This window comes from Amblyomma mixtum, chromosome 5 (genome assembly GCF_055824585.1).
Source record: "Amblyomma mixtum isolate Tamu chromosome 5, ASM5582458v1, whole genome shotgun sequence".
Lineage (NCBI taxonomy): Eukaryota > Metazoa > Arthropoda > Arachnida > Ixodida > Ixodidae > Amblyomma > Amblyomma mixtum.
In genome coordinates, this window is record NC_143016.1 from 60,315,115 (window position 1) to 60,341,173 (window position 26,059).

Genomic DNA, 26,059 nt, shown 5'->3' on the forward strand with positions numbered 1-26,059 from the left:
CCTCGTCAACGGTCTTCACCGGGAGAGAGCTGTGAGGTGCGCGAGCTGCGACCCGTCTCCTGCCTCCGTCGTAGAACGCATCAGATATTCCCCTTAAGTGCTCTCCGCTCACAAACGCGAACCGCGGAGGCCCGATCGCGCATCGAGAGAGGCTTTTACGCTGAAGCCGTACGGATTCAGCGCGTGCTGGGCTGTTCCTAAAGAGCCCACGGCTTCTTTTTCTTTGCCGCCGCTGATTGTCGCCGATAGCGCTCCTCTGTTGACACCTCGCGTCTGGAGGCCTTCTCCCGTATCCTCCCCCCTCTCTACGGAGCGCGCCGGCTATGCCTGCTATGCCTCAGCTAACCCTCGCCGAGCGCTTCGCTCTCTCCCCGCATTTGAGACGCTGGCGTCACGGCACCACTGCCGCCGCGGCCGCGAGCACGTCGCTTTGCCGGTTTTGCTTGTGGTGGCATCTGTGTAGTGTGAACTGAGTCATGCGCGCGCGCATTGTGCCATGCGGACTGGATATACAACGGGCGGCAGCAGCGTGCTAAGTCTGGGCTCTACGCCGGTGGAGGCGGGCTTTGTGGGTGCGTATCATGTGCATTATATGTACGCATTACGGATAACGCCGAGTTTCTGCCAAGAGCGCATGAGCAGACGTGGTCTCGGGCACCGGTGTGTTTTCAGGGTCAGAAACCACCTTCCATCGAAGCTTGAGCTTCTTTGTGTCTGAGGATTCCTTTACCTTCTCTGCATTGCTGTCGTAAGGAGGATAAAAAGTAGCGTGTCCAGTGCATCTCTTGAAGCCATTTTCTCCGAGTTGTACACCCGCACACTATGGTCCTCTTCTGTATTCAGAGCACATGTGTGACTGCTGTGCACCGGTCAGCAAAGGTCGGAAAAGGGTGGCTATCTTAAGATAACCTAATGTAGAATATATAAAAGTAAATCAATCAATCAATCAATCAATCAATCAATCAATCAATCAATCAATCAATCAATCAATCAATCAATCAATCAATCAATCATTTGAAAAAAAGGAAAAGGAAGAAGAAGGCTAAAAATTACCAGTTGACGAGCTTCGACTCTCATTTCGTATAAGCTGAAGATACAGCACAGTAAAAGAATATGTGTAGTCAGATATTAAAAAACAAAACAGTCACTAAACATGGTGATTACGCATGACTCTGGCGCTACGAAAAACTTTCAACACATAGATTTTAACAGTGATTTAGGTGAATTTCTCAGCATGAAGTCGAATGAATGTGGCAGGAATTGTGTGTCCTTTTAACTTGAGACGCGGAAGGCGACGTTTTCTAATTTGGCTATTCCTTAGACTGCAGGCAAGGGAAGGGAGATGAGGGGCTCGCTATGACATACACATGAGGGAAGCCAACAGTCACCGAAATGTCTTTTTTTTTACTTTTTTTGCTTTGTGGAGTTGATCAGTGGGAGATTAATAGTCTACTTATTTTATTGCTTAAAGAGAAAAATTGATTATAAAGCAGAAGAAAAACTGCCACATGCCGCCGATAGGATCCGAACCTGTCGACCTCCGAATTTCGCGTCCGGTGCGCTACAAACTGAGCTGCGGAGCCGGCTGGTCAATCTTCTACTTTTGGGGCCCAATTTTCTTCCGTTTTCTAATCAGCTATCTTTAAGCGAAAAAATAATTACAGTATTAACCTTTCATTGATCAACTCCACAAACTAAAAAAAAAATTAGAAACATTCCCATATGCTCCTTGGTTTCTATGGCTGTTGGCTTCTTTTATCAGTATTCCCTAGACAGTAATTTCATTTTAAAGGCAAAGAATTCCATGCGAATCGTGTGCGGATCTTTTTTCTTCTTGTGTACGTTTAAGTGAAATAAGTGAACATTGCGTACGGAAACATGTTTAATGAGCAGATCGAGGCTGGCGGAGAATGAAAAGGAACTGAGCAAATGCATGGTTTAGGCCTCCATGAAAGATAAAACAGGCGAACGGCACGTACAGGGTTGGTCACAAGTTCCTAGGCCACAGGGTCTGCTTTTCATCGGCATATCCTGGCACGTAAGAGGCCGATAAAGCTATCAAGGTTCTCAGAGGCTAGAGCGGTACTTCTACCCTCTACAGATATTTTGAGGTGCGGGGATGTCGAAACCGCCCGACTATACTGCACAAAAGCAGACCCTCTACATAGATGCTAGAAATATTACACATATTTCATTGTATTTGTGTACATTTCACATTTCCGCAGGGGATTTAACGATAGCATAATTCTCTGTGGCACGCGGGTGGTGGTGGTGTAAAACATTTATTTATTTATACTACTTACAAAAGAGGCATCGCTTGGACCGGCCCTGAAGGGCCCGGCCCTCACAATCACTAGGAGGGATCCCTAGTCCGGGACCTCCGGCCTCCGCGGTGTGCGGCGGCCCGGGCTGTTGTCAACAGGGCTCGTCGGTCCTGGAGAGTTGAGCAGCCGAGCAGGGCAGCCTCCCTGTTTTCTCCGGTGGGGTGGGGGTGGGGTGGGAAAGCAGCCCACACCATGTGATACGTGTCCGCAAACACTTCCCCACAGTGTGGGCACTCGCCCGTAAAGGCCGAATTGAAATGTTAAGCACTGCCGGGCACAGTACCGTGTTGGTGTAGAGGCGAAGAAGCCAACGCTCCTCCGCCTTCTTGAGGCCTTTACAGGGGGATGGGTATCTGCCGTGAGCGGTATGATACAGGAGAGAGATCTCCCGAAAAGTATAATAGCCGGATTGAAATTAGTAGCCGGATCAGGCAGCGGGAGAGGCGATGCCCGGTGGTTAAGCGCGCGGGCGGTAGCGTCCGCTACCTTATTTCTCTCTATCCCCGGGTGTGCTGGGTCCGAGATGATGGTGCGGCGGGTTGGGAAACCCTGGTACTCACATCTATGTAATATTTGGAATGCAGGATCTGGAATTTGTCCCTGTTCAAAATTGCGGCAAACTCCCCTTGAGTCGGTGATAATGCCTCGGAACGCTGGAACCGCGGCTACAAGAGCGATAGTCACTTCTTCCGCGAATGTAATGTTGGGGGCACTGAAGGTGAGGCCCTGAACTGTTTTGGTGGACGGCGGCCGCCGCGTACCAACCCCCATGGTGTGCGCCGGCCGCGTCCTTGTAAAATACCCCTGGTCGAGCACCATACCGCTCGGAAAAGGCCTATGCTCACGCGAGGCGGCGGCCGTCATGGGCATCCTTTGTTATGTTATTCGCGAGAGAGTGAACCTGAAGGGCTTAAGCGCCAGGCCTCGGGAAGGGATACCCGCTTCTCCTGTTGGGTAGTGTAAGTGGCACGTGGAGCTTGCTCGTTATGAACGCCCTCAGCGTTCGCCGTGTAAGCTGAGATGCATGCTCATAATTGCTTCAGGAGCAAGGGCGCGAGCTCATATTCTCATTTATGGACAGGCGCTTTCGGATAATTGAATTTTGAGCCCATGAATAATACAGATAGAAGATTCTTTACTTAGGGCATATCGGTACGCACATTTGTTGGCAGTTCTACAGTGGCATTGACGCGGTCTATTGAAGACCCTTCCATCCATCCATATTTTCCTAAGTGCAATTGCCTTCGTTGGTTTCCCAGTATTTTGTACTCTGTCGGGGCAAGGTTCCTTCCTTTTCTTCCTTTAATTATTTCTCTCTCCTATACGAAAGAAATGAATTCTAATTACGAAATTTCACTGTAGTAAGCGCGAACTCTCCACAAGCTTGCTTGCAACAGGACGGTACTGTCAAGGGACGAATGTCATGCTCAGGTAAACGGTCTGGTGTGCGCACCAGGGTGAAAAGTCATATTCGTTTTGCTGCGCAGAGTCACACTATATTCTTATTTCGTTAAGGTGAGGAACCCGTTTTATGTCGACAGATGTAGAACAAATGACAGCACGTGGCATATATAACAATGCTGCAACGAGCGTCGGAAGCCACTTACTGACTCTTCATTACTTCCTTCTTCTTCTTCTTCCTTTTCTAGTCTAGCTTTTTTTTTCTTTTCATCTTCTTTACTTACTTCTTGTCTATCCAGAGGAAAGTGTTAGCACCAGCCAAATGTGCACTTGAAGGCGTGATTTCTAGCAGTATTGGCCGTGCACAAGAAGCTCTATTTTTTTCCCCGCATTTCTCGAACATCCCTATTAGTATAATGTCGGTCAGCAGTTCCTGGAATGAGGGTAGAAGTGTGCTAACAAGATTCAACAAAGAAAAAAGGTTTGGTTTTGGGGGGTTTAACGTCCCAAAGCGACTGAGGCTATAAGAGACGCAAAAAAAGAAAAAACGTTGCATGAAGTACGGGGTCGTATAGCATTCCACGTGAACTAATGCTTCGTTCGAATCACTCGAGAACTCGAGGTAATTTCAACTCAAAGCAAATGATTGCAGGATGGGCTGCGGGGCATGGTCAGGGTGCTTCGGACTGACGAAATTTAGCGGCCAGCTATAGATTACTCGTAGTTAGCCGCCCCGGCGGCCGTTCGAGGAAATGGGCACGGGTGACGATGAGGTGGAGCAGGAATGCTTTATCCCATTTCTTTGGCTTTTGTTTTCTTTTTTATGCCGCGTTAGAGGCCCACCATTTTCTGACGAGAAGCCGCGAGGCCCTAAATACGAAGAAAAAACGAAAGGACAGGGTCATCAGACATTTCGCCTTTCGCAGGAGTTTCAAGAAGTGGACACGATATCTGTACTACCACTGACACTGGAAGCACATATTCCCTGTCCGCCTCGGGACAGACGATTGTTGCCATTTTCTTTTTTGCAATACGCTTGCAAAGTAGACTTTATGCAAATCGCAGCTGCAGATGACTCTTCTCTAACCTTTCGGACTTACAGAATGAGTGCGCCAACTTCGAGGGGGCACCTAGGTCACGCGATCATGGATGACACACTCCCGACAGGGTGCACAGCCCACAATTCCACGCGTACATAACACCCACCTGGCCAGTACTCCCTCTTAGCAGCAGGTGAAAACCTGGTGTTCCTGTCACGACATATACGCCAGCGACAGCCACGCCACCAACAACGAAGATCTCCTGTACAGGAGGTGCCCTGTACAGATATCTCTGTAAAAAAAAAAAAGAATTCGACAGAGGCGCTTACGACGGCTTACGTGTGGGAATGCAAAGGCATTACTGTCTCTGGGTGCATTGACACTCCCACACGCGCGTATGACACCACCCGCAACGCTGTATGACGAACGGTTGCATCACAATTTTGATACGAAAATCTGGGAAGGCATCCAATTGACGGTGCATATGTCGTCGGTTTCAATCCCTGTTTTACAGCTATTGCATGTTTACAGCCACGCAGAACAGAACATCAAATTCCTGTCAAGTCTCAATCTTCTTTTTTTGAGTAATTATACTGCCGCGAATCTTTGTAGCGTTTGTTTGTAGTGTTTGTTTGTTTGTTCATGCTTCAAGGCTGCCGACACGCCGCTTTATCGCTTCGTTTGTGACGCAAGACGCGCCTAGATTTATCTCGATTGATCGCATCCAGGCGGAGAGGGTTCTAGTTTGCGCCAGAATCTTCTAGTAACTTTCCAAGCTTTGTCTCGAATGTTCGCTATCAGCTTTAAAAAGAGCACGGCCGACAGCGGCGGTCATTCTGTTCGACGACCGCCGAGCGCGCTTGTTGCTACGCCGCCGCCGAGTGATTCAGTTCTTTGCGGGCGCAAGTCAGCCCAAATAAAGAGTTCCGTTTCGAAGACATTCTCGCTGTTTTCCCGTTTGCCCGACTGCAGTCACCACTACGTCACAATACGCAAAAGATATGCAAATGAACTTTGAAATTTTGGCCCGAAACAAGGCTCCTATGCCTGGCAGCAGTCTTAAACGATCTTGCAGCTCAGACAACCGGAAATACTGTCCTTTCCAAGTAGTAATGCGCTGCCACGAAATTAGGTGGTGGCGATCCAAAATGGCGCAGTTGTCATGTCACCCTAAACGGCGAAGCCGCACATTGTGGCGTCGTATACACGCAGGTTGAATCCCTCTGCACTGCGAACGAAGCGGGCAGGTGAGGCGGCGGTTCTTCTCGCGTGACTTCTTCGGCGAGCTTCCCGGAGAAAAGCTTATCTGTAGCCGCGAGGGCGCGCCTCCATCGCCGTGCGCGCCTCATTAGCTCGGTCCGCCAGAGGCGCTCGCTGGCTGCCTCGCACGAGTCAGCCGCGCGGCGCTGGTGTAGAGCGGCTCCAGGGGCCCAAATTGAATATTCTGAGCTAGGCGGGCTGCTGCGGGATGCAAGCGTTTCTGGCGCCACTCGGAAGGAGTGTACTGGAAAGACTCACCGGAAGGAGAGGATTCGCGCAACGTACTCTACTCTGCTTGATTGCCCAGTGGCCTCGCAAAGGCGCTGTCGCTCAGGCGTAATTGACTGTCGTCTTGAGGGATAACGCCTCTTCAGCTAGGACAAAAGTACGCTTGAGTCCCTAACCTGGAAGGAAAGATCTATGGAAGAATAGGCACTCGCGGTGGAGAAGCTGGGGCGGTGTAGGTAGTCGCAACGCGTGGTTCTGAGAAATTACTAAGCGGTACAAGAACAACATTGATTGTCGACAGCGTGCTCGTTCTTCAAAAACGACCGGGTGCAGTGTCAGGAATGAAAAGCCGGACAAAACTTGCCTGACGTGGCTGTCTGGTTTAGTAGAGAGCAGAGGTCCAGCGCCAGCTCGCAGGAACCAAAAGGAATAGAAAGGAATAACAAAGAGACGAATGTGCTGAAGTGCGTTCGTGTGTGTACGTGTGTACGCGTGTGCGTGCGTGCGTGCGTGCGTGCCGCACTGTTCTTTTTCGCTTGCTTGAGCAGTGTGCTTTCTTAGCCAGCGGCAACCGTCCCATGTCGGCCGTTCCCTTTACTGCTTGGTTAGGTCACAGAGGCACTTCAAGTAGACGACAATGCACAGGAGGAGTCGCAAAGTTTTACGCAGCAGAAGCTCGGCCATTTCGCCCACAACTATTGCCTTTTTTTTCACCAAGCAAAACAGAAAAACAGGTTTCGTCTTGAAATTGCACACTTAAGCACTGTTTTTTTTTTTTTTTTCATAAAAGAGAGGTGCTTCTGCAGGTTTGATGCACTATACAGATGCTCACAGGCTTGGACTGGGTTGCGATAAAGCGTTTTTTTCTTGCTGACATCACTTTTGAAAGAAGTAAATGACTAAAATCGTAAATGAGCGCAAAAGAAAGCACAGGAGTAATGCTTAACCACCCACTCACAAATTGAGATCATCCGGTTCTAACTTAGGCTTTTCAAGAGACTGATAATATCAGCTTATGTCTAAAAGACTCGGAGCTTTTTGTTCGTCTTTTTGCCCTGAACCCTAATTTATCTTGTGTTTTGCCTGTTTCACTAGGTCACTTGTACTAAGACCATGCACCAACTTGTTCGCTATTCGGCACTGTTGCTGTTAATGCTTTTATTGCGTTGATTACGATAATGATAACGATAAAACAATGATAATAACAGCAGCATATATGCCTTCGCAACGAAAAGATCTATGGCATCCCCACTCTGGGCTTCGTGATCACATTTTAAGGAATGAGTATGGAGAATTAGTGTTCGGTGTATGTCTTGATGAAAGACAGGACTAGGAAATTTGGACAAACGCTTCTAGTTTGCATGGCTGCCGCCATGTGCTGCGTGGCGCTAAACACTTAAAATTACCGCGCGAATTTGGAATGTTCGATGCGTCCATATTTTTTTTTACGACCATCGGAAATAGTTGGTGTGAGCGCAGGAAGCATTTTATCTTGTGGCGAGGAGATACCGTCGGTCACGATAACGACCATGTTAGCGCATTATTTCTCGGCAGTCTCTAGCTTTTTCAAAATTAAAAGTTGAAATTATCCTCATTGAGTTACGCGGTATCCGCTGTGGGCGCCCAGCAGGTGTCGCTAGTTGCTGATCGTTCAGAAACGCTGGGCATGCGTGAGTGTGGACTGGTAAATTGGTAACTACCAGTCCACACCCACGCATGCCCAGCTTTTCTGAACATTCGGCAACTAGCGGGGCGCCCATAGCGGGCACCGAGTAACTCAGTGAGGATAGTGAGTACACTCATTGAGCGAGGGAATGGCGGGGTGGTAGATGAGGGTGCTCAGTGAAGCTTGTATGAAAAGGAAGGTCAATGCGGCGTTCATTCTCACTTCTCTCCGAGGGAGGGCGAAATGATAAACTTTTTTTTCTTAATTATTTATGGTGTCTGCGTATATACAACCAACGTTAGATGTGTTCAACTCAGTGCTGAAATTTAGCCAGCCTGCGCGGTGCGCACTTTCCTGCTTTTCATCGATTCCAGAAATTTTGTTTTTGCACGTGACAAGTGCCACATGCAATGCCGTAGCCTGCTATGTACGGTTATAGCGATCGGCAGTCTGCGGCAGCACTTTTCATCACCGCAAATAGCATGAGAACGACGCCAAGAACTGAACGCGTCAGAAGAGTCGTTTATCCTTGAAACCGATCGACGACACCGCCAAAATTTTTGCCAGACATTTCGACTTTCGCCTGTTGACTCAAAGACAAGTGAGCAGCGTTTGAATAACTGCACGACAGGCCAAGACATTAAAGACCAGCGACGCTTTTCGAGGAGACACGTTCCATGCGATTTATGCCAATTTATCCACACTTTCATCATATTGTTATTCTTTATTTCATTCCAGCAGGCACGTATCTCCACAGCGGCATTGCTTCATACAGCTGTGTCCTCTTCGCGCCGTACGTGAAGGTGACCCTATCCTGCAGCAATACATCACCTTACTCGGCTCTCATTGCCCAACCGCCTTTGCTTCTTAACGATGACGCAGTGCTCATACATCGTCCAGAAAACGCCACAGACACCGTTCTTTCTTGCTGTTTCGGACGACTCTATTCTCCGTTCCCTCCCAGTCTCCCTTCCCTATGCGGGCATCCTTGCCTCGTGGGTCCGAGAAAGGACTGAGCTCGCCTTTAAAAGCCTGCGCTCCCATCCAGGCAGGGGGCAGTGCGAGCGCTAGTGCTCACCCTCTGCTCATTTCTTCCCCAATTTGGGTTCCACGTGCGTGTACGTAAGTGCCGCAGCCGTCTTGGTGGAGAGAGGGGCGAAGTGGGGGGGGGGGGGGGGAAGCAAACACAATCAGTGCCATCCCTGCGGGGTCGGTCAGTGCGCTCCATGGGGACGCATCGCTCTTTCTTCCTCCTCCTCCCTCTGTGGGGGAACGCCAAGAATAGGGCGACAAATGGCCCTTGTCGCACTAAGCTCGCAGAGCGTAAGCACATGTACTGCCTACTGTGCTATGTTTGTACATACCCTGGACGACAGCACTATGGGATGCTGCAGTGTGTAACCGATGGGGAAAAAAGGGAAGAAAAAGGAGAGAGGCCGGCGACACGCCTGTCCCTCGGCGTGAAAGTGGTCCCGCGCCAAATTGCTGGGGCGTAGCGGCAATTTATTCCGGGCCAACAAAACTTTTCGGTCACCGCGCCGCGGTGCTCTTGAGTCTGCTCCTCCCACTCTTCTCCAGGCGACAGCGCGTGCGTCTGTGTACTTTTCCGCGTGCGTCGGCTCACCCTTTCACTCCTGCGTCGCGGGACCTCGGGAGGAATTGTAGCGTTTCTCCTTCCTCAGGTCCTTGCTCGGAGTTCTCCCAGAGGCCAGGCGCGCTCGTGATTAGGTGTTTATGGCGCCCTGGCTCCGGTGCGCAGACGTCCACAAAAGGAGCGAAAAAGAGACGCCTCTTGAGGGATGAGCTAAGGTTATACCGACTGTCTAGCGGTAGTCTAGCAACAGTCGTTTAGTGCACCTGCGTATACGTCTATATACAAGAGGTCAGGCTGTTCCGTAATCTTGATTGGTTGTAAGGAAATGAAAGGCGCGGTGTCACATCACGATGGATATATCAACCGCACCGTGGATGGATGGAAAAAACTTTATTGGTAATAAATTTCAAGTGTTATTGACCCTTATGGGTCACTGGGTGCCGTGCTCGATCCTTGGTCCAGGATGCCGCACTTGACTGCTGCCATCGTGGCTCGGCGCACAAGGAATCGTTGCGCTTCCTCGTCCTCGCTGGCCAGCAGGTCCATGTGACATGTTCTAGTGTAGGTTTACCCTGACACCACGGACATTCGTCTGCATATTGTGTCCCCACCCAAAGGCTCACCAAAGAGGAGGCGGTAGACTGGCGCAGACTACAAACCGGTACCTATCCACACCTGCACAAACCGCACCGTGAGAGAAAGGAGTAAGGTGGGAGTGAAAGAAGAAAGAGAAGGAGGTGCCCAATGGAGGGCTCCGGAATAATTTCGACTACCTGGAGATGTTCAATATGCACTGAAATTGGTCAGAAAACAGGCGTATTTCATTTCGCCCTCACCCAAATGGAGCCGTCGCATGCACGTTAAAGAACTCCAGGTGGTCGAAATTTCCGGAGCCCTTCACTACGGCGTCTCTCATAGCCTCAGTCGCTTTGGGACGTTAAACCCCAAACAACCAACCAACCAACCAACCAACCGAGATTGAACCCGCGTCCTCGGGCTCAGCAGTGGACTGCACTAGCCACTGAGCCACAGCGGCGGGTCCTTCGTCCGTTTCGTGCCTTTCTTTTTCCCATCGCCTTGCCCTCTTCAGTTATCATGCCTTCCCTCTATTCATGACGTCTTTCTCCTCTGGAGGCAAAACTCAAAAGGTGCCGGCATTCTACTAGGACATCTCTTTCTCTCTTCTTTCACGGCCACCTTTATCCCCCCTTCCAACGCGTGGTTGAGTGTCTACCATTTTCTCTGATGCTCTAGACATGGTAGTGAACTTAGAGGTTTTTGTTTTTTCTGCACTTCTCTGATTTTTTTTAATGCGAAAACATTACTAGTCCCAGTACGAGATATGACGGCGGCGTGTGTTTGTGCATATACTCGCAGATGGTACCGAAAATTCTAGTGATGACAAAAAAAAAATTGACGATGATTACGTTACTTCCTGATTCGAAATTTGAGCGCAGCTCACCAGCTGTTTCAGCTTTTCGATAGATTGAGGCAAAGAATTCGAACAAGACATGTATGTGTAATTTAAGACAACTTGTTATTTTTCACACATATTCCTTCTTCAAGGAACACTCCACTAACAGTTCTTGATTTTTGGACGGAGAAATAGATGGATTTATTCTCGACTTGCGGCACCAATGCCTGGTTCTCAAAGACGAGGTCTGCGCAAGTATTTCGCGAGGTTGTCACAGCTGTGGGGGCCGTTACGAGCGAGAGGAACGGGATGTTCTTCCGCATAAGTGGTAAGAAATTTCCGCTTGTCTTTATATCTACATTAAAGTCTCAAGTCTCCACTTCGGCGGTGCGAACGGCAGGGTCTTCTCGGCGGCGGCGCTTAGCCTGTGCCTCAGCGACGCGCACTCCTGGATCATCTCAACGGCGGCGACGGGAAGCTTCCGCTTCGGCGGCACGCACCTCTGGATTCTGGCGGCGACGGCGCTGGGCCTCTGCTTTGGCAGCTCGTTTAGCAACAGCGGCAGACGAAGGACTTCCACCGGTTGCCTCGCTCATGGCTCACAAAGAACTTGCAGAGAGTAAACTATTTATATAGGTAGGCGGTTCGCAGTGACAAAGGGCGGCGGCTATGCGTTTCGGCTCGGGCGGTTGTCACCCAACTTCGCGCACTTGTTGCGTGCGTTCCCAGACACCCTTAGAACGTGGGGGGGTAGCGGTCTCGGACACAAAGGAGATGCCCTCGACTCAGCGTGGCAAGCTCAGCGGAGACCAGCTACCAAGTGTCTAGAGGTTTTTGGTCCTTTTGTGCCCAGCTTTCGCCGGTCGCAAGCCAGAGAATGTGTCGTAGCCAAAGGTTCACAAAACAAAGCTTATACAGCAATGAGACGGTGCAGAGGATTTCACAATCACTAGTAGAAGCACATACAAAGTGATTAACAAAACAATGCAACTCGTGCAAAGTTACACTTGATAGAGATTACAATACAAAAGAATTATTGCACTTAACAAACAAAAACACAGTTTGTTCACTGAAGCTTAAAGGGATGCTGAAAGGTTTCCCAAAAAAATTGAGTGAAGAGATGCACTTTACAGATTTTCACCCTCGGAATTCGAATTTCTCATCGAAATTAGGCGAAGGAAAGCGCAAACCTATTTTATTTCGGCGAAAAGTGCAGGAGCAGCCTCGAACCAGCTCGCGCGCCTCGTTGCCGCCTGTGATTGGTTGGGCGCCTCGTGACGTGAACACTGGCGTTGGCTGGGTGAGCCTGGCTCGGTCGCTGCCGATGGTAGTACATGAAGCGCGGCGCGTGGTGGTTCGGGGCTGTTGGTTTAATGCTTATATCACGATGTAACACATCGAAGATTACCTGGATGATCTTGGCGTCATCCCCTACATGTACGAACCAATCGCAAAGAGCAACCCGCTCCAAGGAAGTAACGATGCTGGCGCAAGCGGTGCTTTTGGCTTGAACGAAAGCGAAGTGTCAGCATCTCCACGTGTTGGAAATGTCCTTTGGTAAGCATACTTTTCTAGCGAAACTTCATTCAGAGATACAATAAATTAATTTTGAAGCGAGCAAAGGTAGTATAGTACTGCTCCATGAAATTTTCCTAATGCAATGTAAGCGGGATGCGATCGTCGGCATTGTTGTCTTGCCGCTTGTCGGTGCTGCCGCGAATCTGCTTGTAATCCACACAGACCATTGACATGCGCAAGAAGTTATCAGGCTCTTTTTCACGCAAATTTTATGCTGGCATCGCTTCTATGGCCGCTGAGTGCCGGCTCGGTTCATAACACACGCGTAAATCAGAAGTTCGCGGCGCTTTGCGGCAGAACTCGTCGAGTTGACAAACGTGCGCCTTCCGTTCTGCGTGCCAAGATGGGATCTGGCAGTAAATTAAAATCCTTGTTTAGGCGAGTTGCTTCATACTGCAAGCCCGTGTAGGAACCAAACTAACTTTGTTTGGTGAAACATTTTTGTTTTTGTTTACTGATAAACTTGACGCAGTACATAAGAAAATGTTCTTGTATTATTACAGTTCAAATAAGTTATTTTCCATTTCTAAGACGGTGTGTATCTGTATCTTTCTGTATTCTGTATTGATGTGTTTTACTTTGGTATGCTTACGATGTGTAATCATATGTACACTTGTGCTGCTTGTGCTGTCAGGGGGGCATAGCCTAGTCAGGCCCCATCAGGGCCTTTTGCTATTGCCTCCTGAGCCAATTTGTACCTATTTGTCTCAAATAAAAAAGAAAGAAAGAAAGAAAGAAAGAAAGAACTCGATGGCCTCATGCTGTAACCGAGCAGGCCGAATCGCAAGGCTGGCTGTAGCACACGTGGCGCACAATTATATAATATTATTATTAATGTATGAAGCCATGCTGCATTCGGCAATTTTGTACGACTGCATGTGTTATTAAAATGTATTCTTGGCAGAGCACTTTACTGGTATTGGCTGCATTAGGACTTGAACAGACTTGTCAGCCTTGTCATCACTTTTAGAAAAGTTCGATGCCGGGTCCTCAGCAGCATCTGCCAGTGGCATTCGACTTTTTGCACAGTCCTGATTTGTATTGCTGTTTGGTGTGCATTCTAGACTGTCTGGTGTGCAGCCTCCAGGTGTGATGTCATTTTCCATGCTTCCTCCTTTTCGCGAAAGCTGGTCTCGGTGGCGGTGACGAGCTCCTGTGCGCGAAGACAGACGGTATTGCGCCGGGTTTCAGTCGAGCTGACTTTGTTGACAGGCCCAATGAACGCATTATCGACAGGCTCTGGTTATAGACTTCATCACGAAAGTGGTCACAGCGTAGCACTGTAGTCTTTGAGGGCTTGAAATCACTTCACTTCACAGCAGCGACCCGCCTCGCGGAAAGCTTCTTATTTTGCGGGAAATAATGAAAGACCCCATCGTCGCGGCCGCTGGTGTTAGTGCAGCCGAAGGCTGCGCAGAACGCCGGCATGATGGTCTACCGCTTCACTCAATGCTGCACAGGTTTCTGTACGTCACCACAAACATAAAAACGCACAAATACAGGAACACACGGCAGATCGAAGCAGCTTACGATGGCACGCACGCAGAAACAAGCACGGTCGTGGAGGCTGCGAGGCGACCGAACACCAATGTTTACGTCACCACCCCACGGTTTCCGGTTTCGGCTCGCATCGTCAGTGTCATCAGCAGCGCTCGGCGGACAGCGGGGGGCGGAGCGACCGCGCAATTTTAAACGGCGATTACGTCGCTCCTAAGTGATTAATCTGCAAAAAAATTTCACCCGCGTGATTTTTAAGGTTCCCACATCCATACGTGAGCATCTTAATGAATTCGAAAATCTCTTCAGCTTCCCTTTAAACGGCGGCTCGGGCGGTCAACACCCTTCTTATATAGTCTCGGTACACGTCTGTCTGTTCTTCGCGCCAAGGCAGCGTGCACATACACAGTGTCCACTGTGCAGCCTCCTTCTCCTTCTCGCGCTGGGCGCGCGTCCTCATTGATCAAAGGCCGGGAGCGGCTTCAAGAAGCATCTGGAACTTTGTCGTGGCGCCGCCGCCGTCGCGCGAGTGAAGAGGTGGAGGGCATCTCTTAGCGCACGCAAGGCTACACCCTCTCCGTCAACATCGTGTAGAAATGACTCGGACAGTCTAGAACAATCGACGGAAATCCCCTCTTCTTCTTCTTGAGATTCTTGATGATTGTGTGTTGGAAAAGGGTGTGGGAATCTGGCTTTCCGCCGTCGCCTTTGCGCGGCTGTGCCGGCCGCCCGCGTTGTTTCTCCTCTTTCCCTTGCTCCCGCCTCAGGCGGTGGAGAGGCGGCTGGGTGACTAATCACTGTCATTTAGCCACAGCTCCGCCCCGGCTCCCCAAGGGCCTTTGCCATTGGCGCCTTTTGGCGGGAATCCGGGACCCGTTTTGGCGGCCGCGGATCCCGCGACCGTCCGAGCGGGGCCCAGAGAGAGAGAGATCCCTCCGAGACAGCGAAAGGTGCGTACGTTACTGTTTGTCCCTGCCGGCCTTTGCCGCTCGGACCAGTGCTTACTCGAGCTCGCCCGCACGTGTCCTCTGACCTGCAGCGGCTCGAGCCTGTCCAGCGGGGTCCAGCGACCTCAGACAGGCGTACCTTGCGTTGATTGCCCACTCTCTCTCGCAACCGGCCCAACGGTCGACACGAGAGAGAGATCACAGCACTGCCGCGGGGACATTCTCCTGCAGCGGCGTGCTAGCGGCGCATATTGCTCGAGTCGCTTCGTGCGCGCAGCGGAGCCTTGCTCCTCGCGCGCCCCCGGGACGGGGTGACGATTGAGTGTGTGTGTACTGCTGAAGGACGACGTGAATAAACGTCTCCTTTGTGAACTTGGAGGCCTATTTCTTTGCGGTGAATCGCTCTCCTCCCAGCGGAGGTTGAGTGCACCGCATCGGTGTCCCAGTGTGTGTGTGGTGACGGCTGATCGGGGCCCTTGGCTCGCGCGAAGCTCGAACCCGCGGTGGGTGGTGGCCTGTGTCCACTTAGAAACCCACAACTGGCGCCCAACGTGCTAAGTCATTGGCGCTTACGCCTTTGATGGCACATTAGCCGAGCAGGTCGCCTTGACGATCACGCTTGCGCACCGTGTCTACCACCCCCAGCGCGGCACTCGGCAGCTACATGTCGGCTCCCTACGGAGTTGTAGCGTCGTTTGATCCGCTGGCTGCTGTTCCTTCGAATAGCTAGACACCGTGGTTGGCCGCGGCCCCCATTGGGGTTTACGGTGACACAACCCAAAATGTTGACCACGTGGCTCCCATTGGAGCCGTATCGGAAGCACCCTGCGGTGCATCCGCTGGTCACATGCCTCAGCTGTGCATGCTTTCCGCCCAGTGCGAAAGCAGTTCGTGTCACGCTGCCGCAACCGGCAGTTTCGAACAGCAGCAGCCGTGCCCCGCGAGCAGTCAATTCTGCTCTGGGAACGGCGAGGCGCTGGCCCGGTTCCCTGTGGAAACCACGCCGCTCATCGAACTAGGAGCCTTGCCTCCCTCGTTCGTGCAGCCCACCCAAGCCTCCACTGAGGCAGGGGTGCAGTGCGCTTAGTTGGCTGATGCGGCTCCGCGAGCCTGCGGGTCGGCTGGCGCGCTGGGCTCTCCTGATACAGCATTACGACTTTTCCGTGCAGTGTCGAAAGGGGAGCACAAACGTGGTAGCTGACGCGCTATCCCGTGCCCCACTCGCCAGCGGCGCCTTGACGCCTGTAGGCGGAGGGGGCGAAACAGCGGACGAGCCGCCGGGCGGCAAGGAGGGGGAACCCGCAAACGGGTTAACCCATTCCGCTAACCAGGCGAGCAGCGCTTCGCAAAGCGGACGAGAGGCAAAGCTCTGCGTGAGCGCCTCGGAGGTGCCGACGCGAACGGAAATTTTGGCTGCAAACCTGAGTGGGGACGAGACCATGCTCCCCTCTGGGATGACTGGAATCGTTTTCAGCCGTAAGAGCTACTGAAAGCCCAGCAAAATGACCCCTTTTGTCGCGAGGTGAGCGACGGTCTCAGGGAGACGGAGCGCCGTGACGCTACTTGTATTGTAGCGGGCGCAGGGGGGCAGAAGCCAGCGTGTGTCGCGGCGAACCCCGGGGAGTCATATTTGCTGGACCATGACGGGCTCGTGCTGAAGTACATAGCCACCGATGACGAGTCCATCGACCCGTTCTAGGTGGTTATCCCCAAAAGTCTAAGAGGCGCACTTTTGCGATTCTCTCATGACGAACCACTGGCCGGTCATCTGAGTGACTCCAAAGTTTTTGCAAAACTGAGTCAATCGGTGACGTGGCCCGGCATGAAGCGTGACATTATCCGCTATTGCCGTTCCTGCCATGTCTGTCAAGCGGTGAAGTCACGGGGTGGCAAGCCGCCTGGAATGATGAAACCGATTGACAGTGTGCGTCCGTGGCAGATGGCCACCTGCGATTTGATGGGGCCTTTCCCCAGGAGCAAGCAGGGGTTCATTGACCTGAAGGCCTACGCGTCACGGTCTGATGAGCTTGCGCCGGTACCCATTGGTATCAAAGGCAAGTGTAAAGGCACAACTGGTGCTGCGGAACGCAAGCGTACGGAGCACCGGTACAATCTGAGGCGACGGTCACCTGTGTGATTGATGCCGGACGGCGGACTTTTCCGCAACCGAAGGCACGCAGCCTCAGCTAGCTGGCGAACTTTCTTGTCAGGCCCTACCCAGGCGAAGCACGGTGTGTTATTTTTTTTTTTTTTGCAGCATGCTCAGTTCCAGCCTTGTTTATTTATTTGTTTTGTTTGAGTCAGTTTCTAGCCACTTTCGTTTCCCCGCTTGTACATCTGTTTTCGTTCTAACGTACCGAGATGTACATAGGCAACTTCAGCCCGCTCGTGCTTGCTCTTATCTTCTAGAAGGAATAGATTGGATTAGGTGTCGTTTGTACAGCGCGCCTTTTCTCATTTCCGGCCCGACTGTGGGTGGTTGGCTCGTTAAGGAGCCGTGTGTCGCGGTGCGAGTTGTGTGCGGCCCGTATGGAGGGGAAGTTGGCGGGGCGTTTGGGACGATGGGGGGCGGAAAGTGCACCCTTTGACCCTCGCCGCGGCGCCTCTGGACGCTTCTGATGAGGGGTCGTTGTCGCCGACCAGCGTCCGCGCACTTGCGGGTGTATGCGTGGTTGTGGCTGTGACTGTGTGCGCGCGTAACCATGAGCCAAGGCGACGCCTGTGAGTTGTGCCGTTGTGTCCTTCTGCGTGAGCGCGAGGATGAGAAGGACCCCTCGCTGTGGACAAGGTTACACATCTGGACGCCGCCGAACGTCCTCGCCCGTTTCAGCCGGCGTGAAAGGGGTGCACTAACTTTCTTGTGCCCGAACGTGATGTCGTGTCCAAGGGCGCGAGGTCAGTGCTCTGCCGCGGCCCCGTCGTCATCAACGCACCCTACATCAACGGAAAGAAGACCGCCATCAGTCGTCGGCCCTCCCAACCCGTTCAACTTGAAGTCTGCGAGCGGTGAGTCGCCGACCGGCCCAATTTGCCGCGCCATCGAACTTTGAGGCTGACATCCACCTGTCACATAGCTGTACAGTTTTATTCACATCTTCTTGTGTACCGTGTATATAATCTGCAAGCTGTTTTGATTTACGGAAGCGTATGCAAGTGTTGTTTGCCTTGTTTTTCCTTTGTTTTCTTACGTTGTTCTGGCTGGAACTGAAGGGTATCGTTTTTTTTGTGTATTCATTTCTTTATTTTGGAACTGAAGTGTAGCTTATTTTTTTGTGTATTGATTTCTTTATTTTGGCCGCGTGCTTTGCCGATGGGTAGGAGGGCATTTAAGGAGAGGGGGATGTGGGAATCTGGCTTTCCGCCGTCGCCTTTGCGCGGCTGTGCCGGCCGCCCGCGTTGTTTCTCCTCTTTCCCTTGCTCCCGCCTCAGGCGGTGGAGAGGCGGCTGGGTGACTAATCACTGTCATTTAGCCACAGCTCCGCCCCGGCTCCCCAAGGGCCTTTGCCATTGGCGCCTTTTGGCGGGAATCCGGGACCCGTTTTGGCGGCCGCGGATCCCGCGACCGTCCGAGCGGGGCCCAGAGAGAGAGAGATCCCTCCGAGACAGCGAAAGGTGCGTACGTTACTGTTTGTCCCTGCCGGCCTTTGCCGCTCGGACCAGTGCTTACTCGAGCTCGCCCGCACGTGTCCTCTGACCTGCAGCGGCTCGAGCCTGTCCAGCGGGGTCCAGCGACCTCAGACAGGCGTACCTTGCGTTGATTGCCCACTCTCTCTCGCAACCGGCCCAACGGTCGACACGAGAGAGAGATCACAGCACTGCCGCGGGGACATTCTCCTGCAGCGGCGTGCTAGCGGCGCATATTGCTCGAGTCGCTTCGTGCGCGCAGCGGAGCCTTGCTCCTCGCGCGCCCCCGGGACGGGGTGACGATTGAGTGTGTGTGTACTGCTGAAGGACGACGTGAATAAACGTCTCCTTTGTGAACTTGGAGGCCTATTTCTTTGCGGTGAATCGCTCTCCTCCCAGCGGAGGTTGAGTGCACCGCATCGGTGTCCCAGTGTGTGTGTGGTGACGGCTGATCGGGGCCCTTGGCTCGCGCGAAGCTCGAACCCGCGGTGGGTGGTGGCCTGTGTCCACTTAGAAACCCACAAGGGGAACACGGCGCTTTGGACTGTCTCCTCTAAGATGGAATCACAACGACAACGGCGACGGCAACGCCACGAAACGCACAAACAGGCGCCTAAGAGCTGCTCTCCAAAACGAGGAGGCGTATTTGAGCAGCCCTATCACGCACAGAAAGCTGAGCACCGCTATGAGCACGAATAAATCTACCAAAGCTACACTACGTCATTATTTTGTAATGATGTAATCTGATGCTCTTTCTCTTGGCTGAAAATTTCTCTCCAATTTTCCTCAGTTTGTTCAACAAATTTCTCGTTTAAAGCGTTAATAAAGTGTGTAAGATTTACTATCATTTATTGAGTTGATTGTATGCATATTTCCTTGCAGTTTGTGCTACTTGCCGAATTGATATTTTTGGTGTCCTCTTAATATATCTATATGTTCACTGCATTTACTTGAATCCATGATACTCTTTTGTTTCATTGTTGTATCGACTATTTGCTTCTCGATGTATTCTTTTAATGTGTGCTGTTATGCCTTGTAACGGCTGGCTGGGGCCTCGTCAAGCTGTTTACGCACAGCTTTTAGCCCAGTCAGCCGACCAGAACCTTCTGGGAAATAAATTGAAATTGAAATTGAATTTCGTCCTTCTGTATATACTCACCACCAGGGGCGTAGCCAGGGGGGGCTTATGGGGCTTTAGCCCCCCCCCCCCCCCCCCGAAATTTTTTCGAACTGTCACCGACCGCAGCATGGCCCAAGTAGATATCGCGACTTCTGCAATCATAGTTTTGTTCTTACCTGGATCGTCTATCTTTCCGTGTGTAAAGTTTACTATCTGTGATCGCGCAAGATGTTTATTTGTCTTGTTTGACCCATTATATACCATGACTTTTGCTTATATAAGTAGATTTAATGGAGACATGCGTGTATTTAAATATCATGTTGCGAGGTTTTCTGAATGCATACAGTGACTGTTTCTAGTGACTTTTTTGTCCTTTATCAAGTTGTTTCTTCGCATTTCTAATACTCCATTTTATTTTCGCACTTCTGATGTATATCTTGCAGAACTCCTTGTTTATACATATGCTCACAGTTTCGAATCAAATTTCGGTGCAATTACTCGCAATACATGACCAGTGACAGCTGCTGCTGCGCAGTACACTGGAACGAAGGACAGCGTCATTGAGATTTTTCCCTGGCCGTTGCATATGTACAAAAATGTAAAGGTTCTTGAACGACAAAGATTCATTAAAATATTTGTCCTTTGCTTGCTCTTTTGATGGCCTTTACGTTTTTCATATACGCGGCATTCACTGCTTCGCTGATTTCGGACTGATATAGTTCTAGACTTCGTGTCATATTTATTAAATACCCAGAAACATGTAAGCATTGGAGTTGAGTTGCCGGGTTGCGGCTCAGGGACCCATTGCGCACGCACCCCGAAGCCGGTAGCCTGGCCCCCTTGATTTTGTGTGTGTTGGCTGTTTGTCGGGGCTCCTCCCTTCCTCTTCAACCTCACCCTCATCCCCCTAGCCAAGGCTCTCAGCCGCATCCCGCACTTAGGACACACACTTTACGCGGATGATATAACGGTTTGGACCACATACGGCTCGGATGGCGACATAGAATCGACCCTTCAGGAAGCCGCTACAACTATCGCTACTCACGCGGCAAACATTGGGCTTGAATGCTCCCCCACAAAGTCAGCACTCCTCATAATCCGCCCGCGGCGCGTCCCTACCTCCCCCATCACTATCTACCTGCATGACACTCCCATACCGCAAACACCTACCCTCCGCATTCTTGGCCTGCATTTACAGGACACGGGGAAAAACAACCTTACACTGAAAGCACTAAAACAGTCCACCTACTCCATCATCCATCTTCTTAGAAGGGTTTCACATTCACGAGCCGGTCTAGACGAAGCAGATAATCTCAAGGTGCTGCATGCGTTCGTGCTTAGCCGCATTCTTTACGCCACTCCTTACCTAAACCTCTCCTGTTCGGATAAAGACAAGATCAATGCTCTTATCCGCATGGCTACCAAAGCAGCGCTAAACCTACCAAAGAGCACTAGCACGGACAGACTCTTAAAATTAGGAATGCACAACACTATACAAGAACTTATAGATGCACATCGCTACACACAGTACCTTCGTCTGGCTGGCACGGAAACTGGACGATATATACTGGATTCTCCGGGAATTCGCATACCGGCACACACGACAGACTTCATCTCTCTCCCTCGCGCCATACACTCCGCGCTTATCCTGAAACCCCTTCCTAAGAATGTCCACCCTGAATACCATCAATCCCGCCGAGTCGCGCGAGCCAAAGCTCTCCATAAAGAATATGGCACTTTAGAGGATGTGCGCTGGGTGGACGCCGCGTGTGGTACAGACCGTTCAGTAGCTGTGGCTTACCATCCAGCAGCCCCCTATTTACCCATTTCATAGACCCACCTTGTACCTCGGAAGAAGCAGAGGAAGCAGCTATAGCAATAGCCATTGCCCAAACCAATGCGGCTTATATACTAAGCGATTCCAAAACAGCCATTCTTAACTTCGCCCGCGGACGCGTCCATCCCCCCGCGTGGCAGGTATTAAGAATGTGCACCCTAAATCCCGATAGGCGTATTGAGCTCGTGTGGGTGCCGGCTCACTCTGGCAATCCCGGAAATGAGGCCGCCGATAACATAGCCCGAGGACTTATTTGCCGGGCAAATGGCGACCCCAGCCGGGATTTCTCGAGGGAGCGGGCACACACGTTCTCAGAACTAACTCAACAAGCACGCCTTGCCCGTCGACTCTATCCCCCTCCCCACCCCCGCCTATCCCACTCCCAACAAATCCTCTGGAGGCGACTCCAGACCCGAACTCTTCCTACCCCTCAGCTTCTATCCCACTTCCGCCATGTTTCCCCAGAGTGCACTCTCTGCGGAGAACCGCACGCCACCCTAGACCACATCCTCTTCGGCTGCCCTGCCGATCCTCCCCCGCAGGGACAGCCCGCCATCGGTACATGGGAGGAATGGGAGGCCCTCCTTGCGTCGCAGGACCCGGACGCGCAACTTCGCTGTGTGAACCGGGGTGCCAGTGCCATGGCCCTACGTGGCCTGGACACATGCGCGTAATGTGAGGGCTGTGCGGTGGCCCTGAGATCTTGTAAGGTCCAAACTGACTTGCTTAATAATGTTTTCCATCCATCGAGCAGCCGCCATCCCGGCGCCGCCGAAATGGGTTTGTTTTGAGACAAACGCGGCAGATGGTGGCAACGACGGTTAACCGGCAAGGAGGAGGCCCGTCCTTGCAAGGCCGCGTTCGGGCCGCAAGACGCGGCCGATGCGCGGACCCCTGGGGCTTCGAGAGGGGGTCGCGTGCAAATTTATTGCTTTTGACTGCAGACCGCGTGACGGACGGGATGCCCCAAAGACGAGCAGCGAAGGGGGGAGAGCGCGACCGGGGCAGTGAGCGCGGTTCGGGCTGAGTTTGCCTTCCCTGTGCCGCCGCTGGTGTTTTTGTGTATTTGTGTGTGTCGGTGCTGTAACCAAGCGGAAATGCGTAACGTCTTCGTGGAATTCGCGCGGTGCTCGCGTAAACAACAACCCCGTGAGCACTGCCGTGCTATTGGCTCCTTCAGTTTGAACAAAATTCTCCTGATTGGCTCCGACAAGCGCATTTCCTATTGGTTACAAAAGTGGTCCCCAGAATGCTGGGAAAGTGCACTTAAGGGCGAGTTTTTGGCGCGAAAAGGGGGACTCGGGGAGAGATCGGACCGGGGGAGATTGGACCAGGGGGTCTTGGAGGTCGGAGCTCGAGGGAGTCCGGAGAGACCGGCCGGCACCGGAGGAGAGAGCGGGCGAGGTCTGAGAGAGGGCTCGGAGAGAAGTCGCTGATGAGCGCTCGTGAATAAACTACATCGTCCCGAAGAAGTCCGCAACGTGTCGCCGGATCACCGAACCATTAGAAGGCTACAAGATCAACAATATCGATCATGCGAAAATTAACTATTGGCATCAGTTATGTCTTGCACGATTTTTAAGACATAGGAATGCATTCTTTTAAAACACATATTTCACTTCTCTAGACACTGCGTAGTGTTATCTAATAAACAATGCCATTGTCAATGGCAATGCAGCTATTATTCTTGCGTTTGATCCCTCCACAAATTCCATGAGGAGGCCGCGCTGCAACATGAGCCCACCCCCGAACAAAATTTCTGGCTACGCCACTGCTCACCACTGGCCGACCTCAATGTGGCGCCAGCTTTCCTGACAGAATTCGTACCAAAGTTGTGAAGAGTGTCCCGGATGGTGTCATACATCGCGCCACAGGAAACGCCGCAGACAATGGAGAGAGAGAGAGAAACAACTTTATTGCCATAGATTGGTGGGATTTAGGGCAGGTGGGCTTGGTGTGGCCCCCAGGTAGGGGCGACTTCCTGGGCCCACGAAATGAGTGCCAGTTGGATGCTCTTGTCTGGCCTTTTGAGGAGTTGGTTCCATCCTTCTTCGGAGGGAGCTGGCAGTAAGGTTCGAGGGGGCGGATTTCCCGCGCAACCCCAGAGGATGTGTGCCCGGGTGGCGATTTCTCCCTGGTAACAATTTTGGCAGACGGGGTCGTATTCCCCGTCTGTGATGAGTGAAAGTCTAGAATGGCTAAGGATGGAGTGCGTCTGCAACCTGCGGAGCAAGCTGGCTTGCGCTCGATTCAAGTCGGGGTGTGGAGGCGGGAACTGGCGTCTCATCTCTCTGTAGAGGTTGGTAATTTCGGCAAAGGTCTGGGGAGCCTCGGCAAGAGCGTCTGGGTCCGTGGGGCCGGCCGCCCGGTTGGTTAGTCCTCGGGCTAGTCGGTCGACCCCTTCGTTTCCTGAGTTTCCCGCGTGGGCGGGTACCCAGACCAGATTGATCTTATGGTCGAGAGTGCAGCCGCGAAGGATGCGTGCAGAAGAGCGATACAAAATTACTCGGCAGGTTTTATCCACAGACAATGGAGCGTGTTACTTGCGGCGCGACATTTCCTCGCTGGATTTCATTGCAGCCGGTTGTGTGTGTGCTGGCGCATTGAACAGTGAACTATCACTGAAGTGAAACATGGTCGTCCCGCGTTAATGTGCGAACGGGGTTGTAGTGCGACAGCGTTTGTAAAGCTTTCGCATTCCCTCATGTGAGCAGTGTGGTGCCTCTGCCGATTTTTTTTTTCTACTCATTAAATAAGATCGTTTAGCATTCGGCAGGGCGCAACGCAATGTTGTGCTTTTTTCAGTGTTGCCAGGATTGAATGAAAAGATATTTTGAAACAAGTCCCGAAGAAACCATCGCGTAATTGTGCGTTTTTAATGAAGACACTAAGGTAACACACATCACGCGTGCGCTTAACTTCAGCAGTAGTAGTGACGACGTTGGACCCTCCTGAACTTTTTCCTTTGGACAACATGTGTAATAAATTGGTAAATTGGTTTTTTGAGGAAAGGAAATGGCGCAGTATCTGTCTCACATATCTCGGCGGACACCTGAACCGCGCCGTAAGAGAAGGGAGGAAGGTGGGAGTGAAAGAAGAAAGAGAGAAAGAGGTGCCGTAGTGGAGGTCTCCGGAATAATTTCGACCACCTGGGGATCTTTAACATGCACTGAAACTGGTAAATTGGTTTTTTGAGGAAAGGAAATGGCGCAGTATCTGTCTCACATATCTCGGCGGACACCTGAACCGCGCCGTAAGGGAAGGGAGGAAGGTCGGAGTGGAAGAAGAAAGAGAGAAAGAGGTGCCGTAGTGGAGGTCTCCGGAATAATTCGGACACTTGCGTTGCTGGTGAGTGTATGTATATGTGTTGCATCGGGCGACATCGGTCGCCTTAGTGTTTCTTTTGTTTTGCTCCAGGGTTGTATGCTCCAGGGTCCAAATAAACTCTTCATGTTGGGTTCGGTGGCGCTCTCGCCACACCAGAATGAATTGAAAATTGCACTTTTATTTTTTTTTGTTTTGTTTTCGCAGAGACAGCTGTTTCCGCCGAGGTGTCCGCAGTCTCGTGACCACCCCCAGCACGTGCCTCGCGCTACTTAGCAACGTTACTACCTACGTTGTCGTCGTGTAGGGCGAGCGCGCACCCGCGATCACGGGACCGCGGGTTGCTTTTCCTTACGATCACATAACCACTCCTTGTACACAGCCCGTGCATCGTGCAATTATATTCTAGGCACTATAGTGCAATCGTGGAACCCGTTGTCACTGGGTCTGAGGCACGCGAAGAAGATATCCCCAAATCATCTGTAAGCGTAGCACGGATTCGGCCGTTAATTTTTTAATGGTTTTTGAGGAAAGGAAGTGGCGCAGTAACTGTCTCACTTCTTGGTGGAAACCTCAACCGTGCCTTGAGGGAAGGGACGAAGGTGGGAATGAAACAAGAAAAATAGAAACAGGTGCCGTAGTGGAGTGCTTCGGAATAATTTCAGCCATGCACGTGAGGATTTTTAACAGCGTTATCATATCTTATGATCAAACGGATCTGATAACGAGTGGCAGGCCGGCGGTGTCGCAGAACCACTGCATCTTCCGCTCGAAACTGATTACTTCGATAACTATGTAGTCTTCGCGTTCCGGCGATGCTGTCTCTGCAGGAAATTTCAGCGCTTTATAGGCGTGAATAGATAACAGGTACTGAATTGTCGGTAATCTAAGAGTTTCTCAGAAGGCGGCAAATATTTGCGAAAGGAATGTCTTCCGCATGTGAATGCATTCTGAGAACTCGCTCAGATTCGATTGTCCAGGTCAGCACTTGGGCCGGAAAAGCCGACTGCGCGCTTCACGGCCATCCTCGCTTTCATCATAAACCGTGCGCCCCGTCTCAAAGTGCCGTCGGTAAGTGTCGGCTGGAGAGGTCGTGAAAAAGAGCGCGAGCTCCACAGAGTCTAACGAGTTGAGGAGAGGAGCGCAGTTCCCAAATGAATCCGAGGTGCTTAATGGACATGCGGGCGTGCAGTGCGATCGTATTC

General features: G+C 51.5%; 1 protein-coding gene across 1 annotated transcript in view; it reads left to right on the plus strand.

Moving 5' to 3' along the window:
• Positions 1-457: 457 nt before the first annotated feature.
• Positions 458-26,059, plus strand: part of LOC149342368 (adenylate cyclase type 5-like) — a 236,149-nt gene continuing 210,547 nt past the window's right edge. Inside the window, exon 1 of the mRNA XM_089544648.1 lies at positions 458-572. The gene's annotated coding sequence lies outside the window, so the exon portion shown is untranslated. The remainder of the gene's footprint in view (positions 573-26,059) is intronic.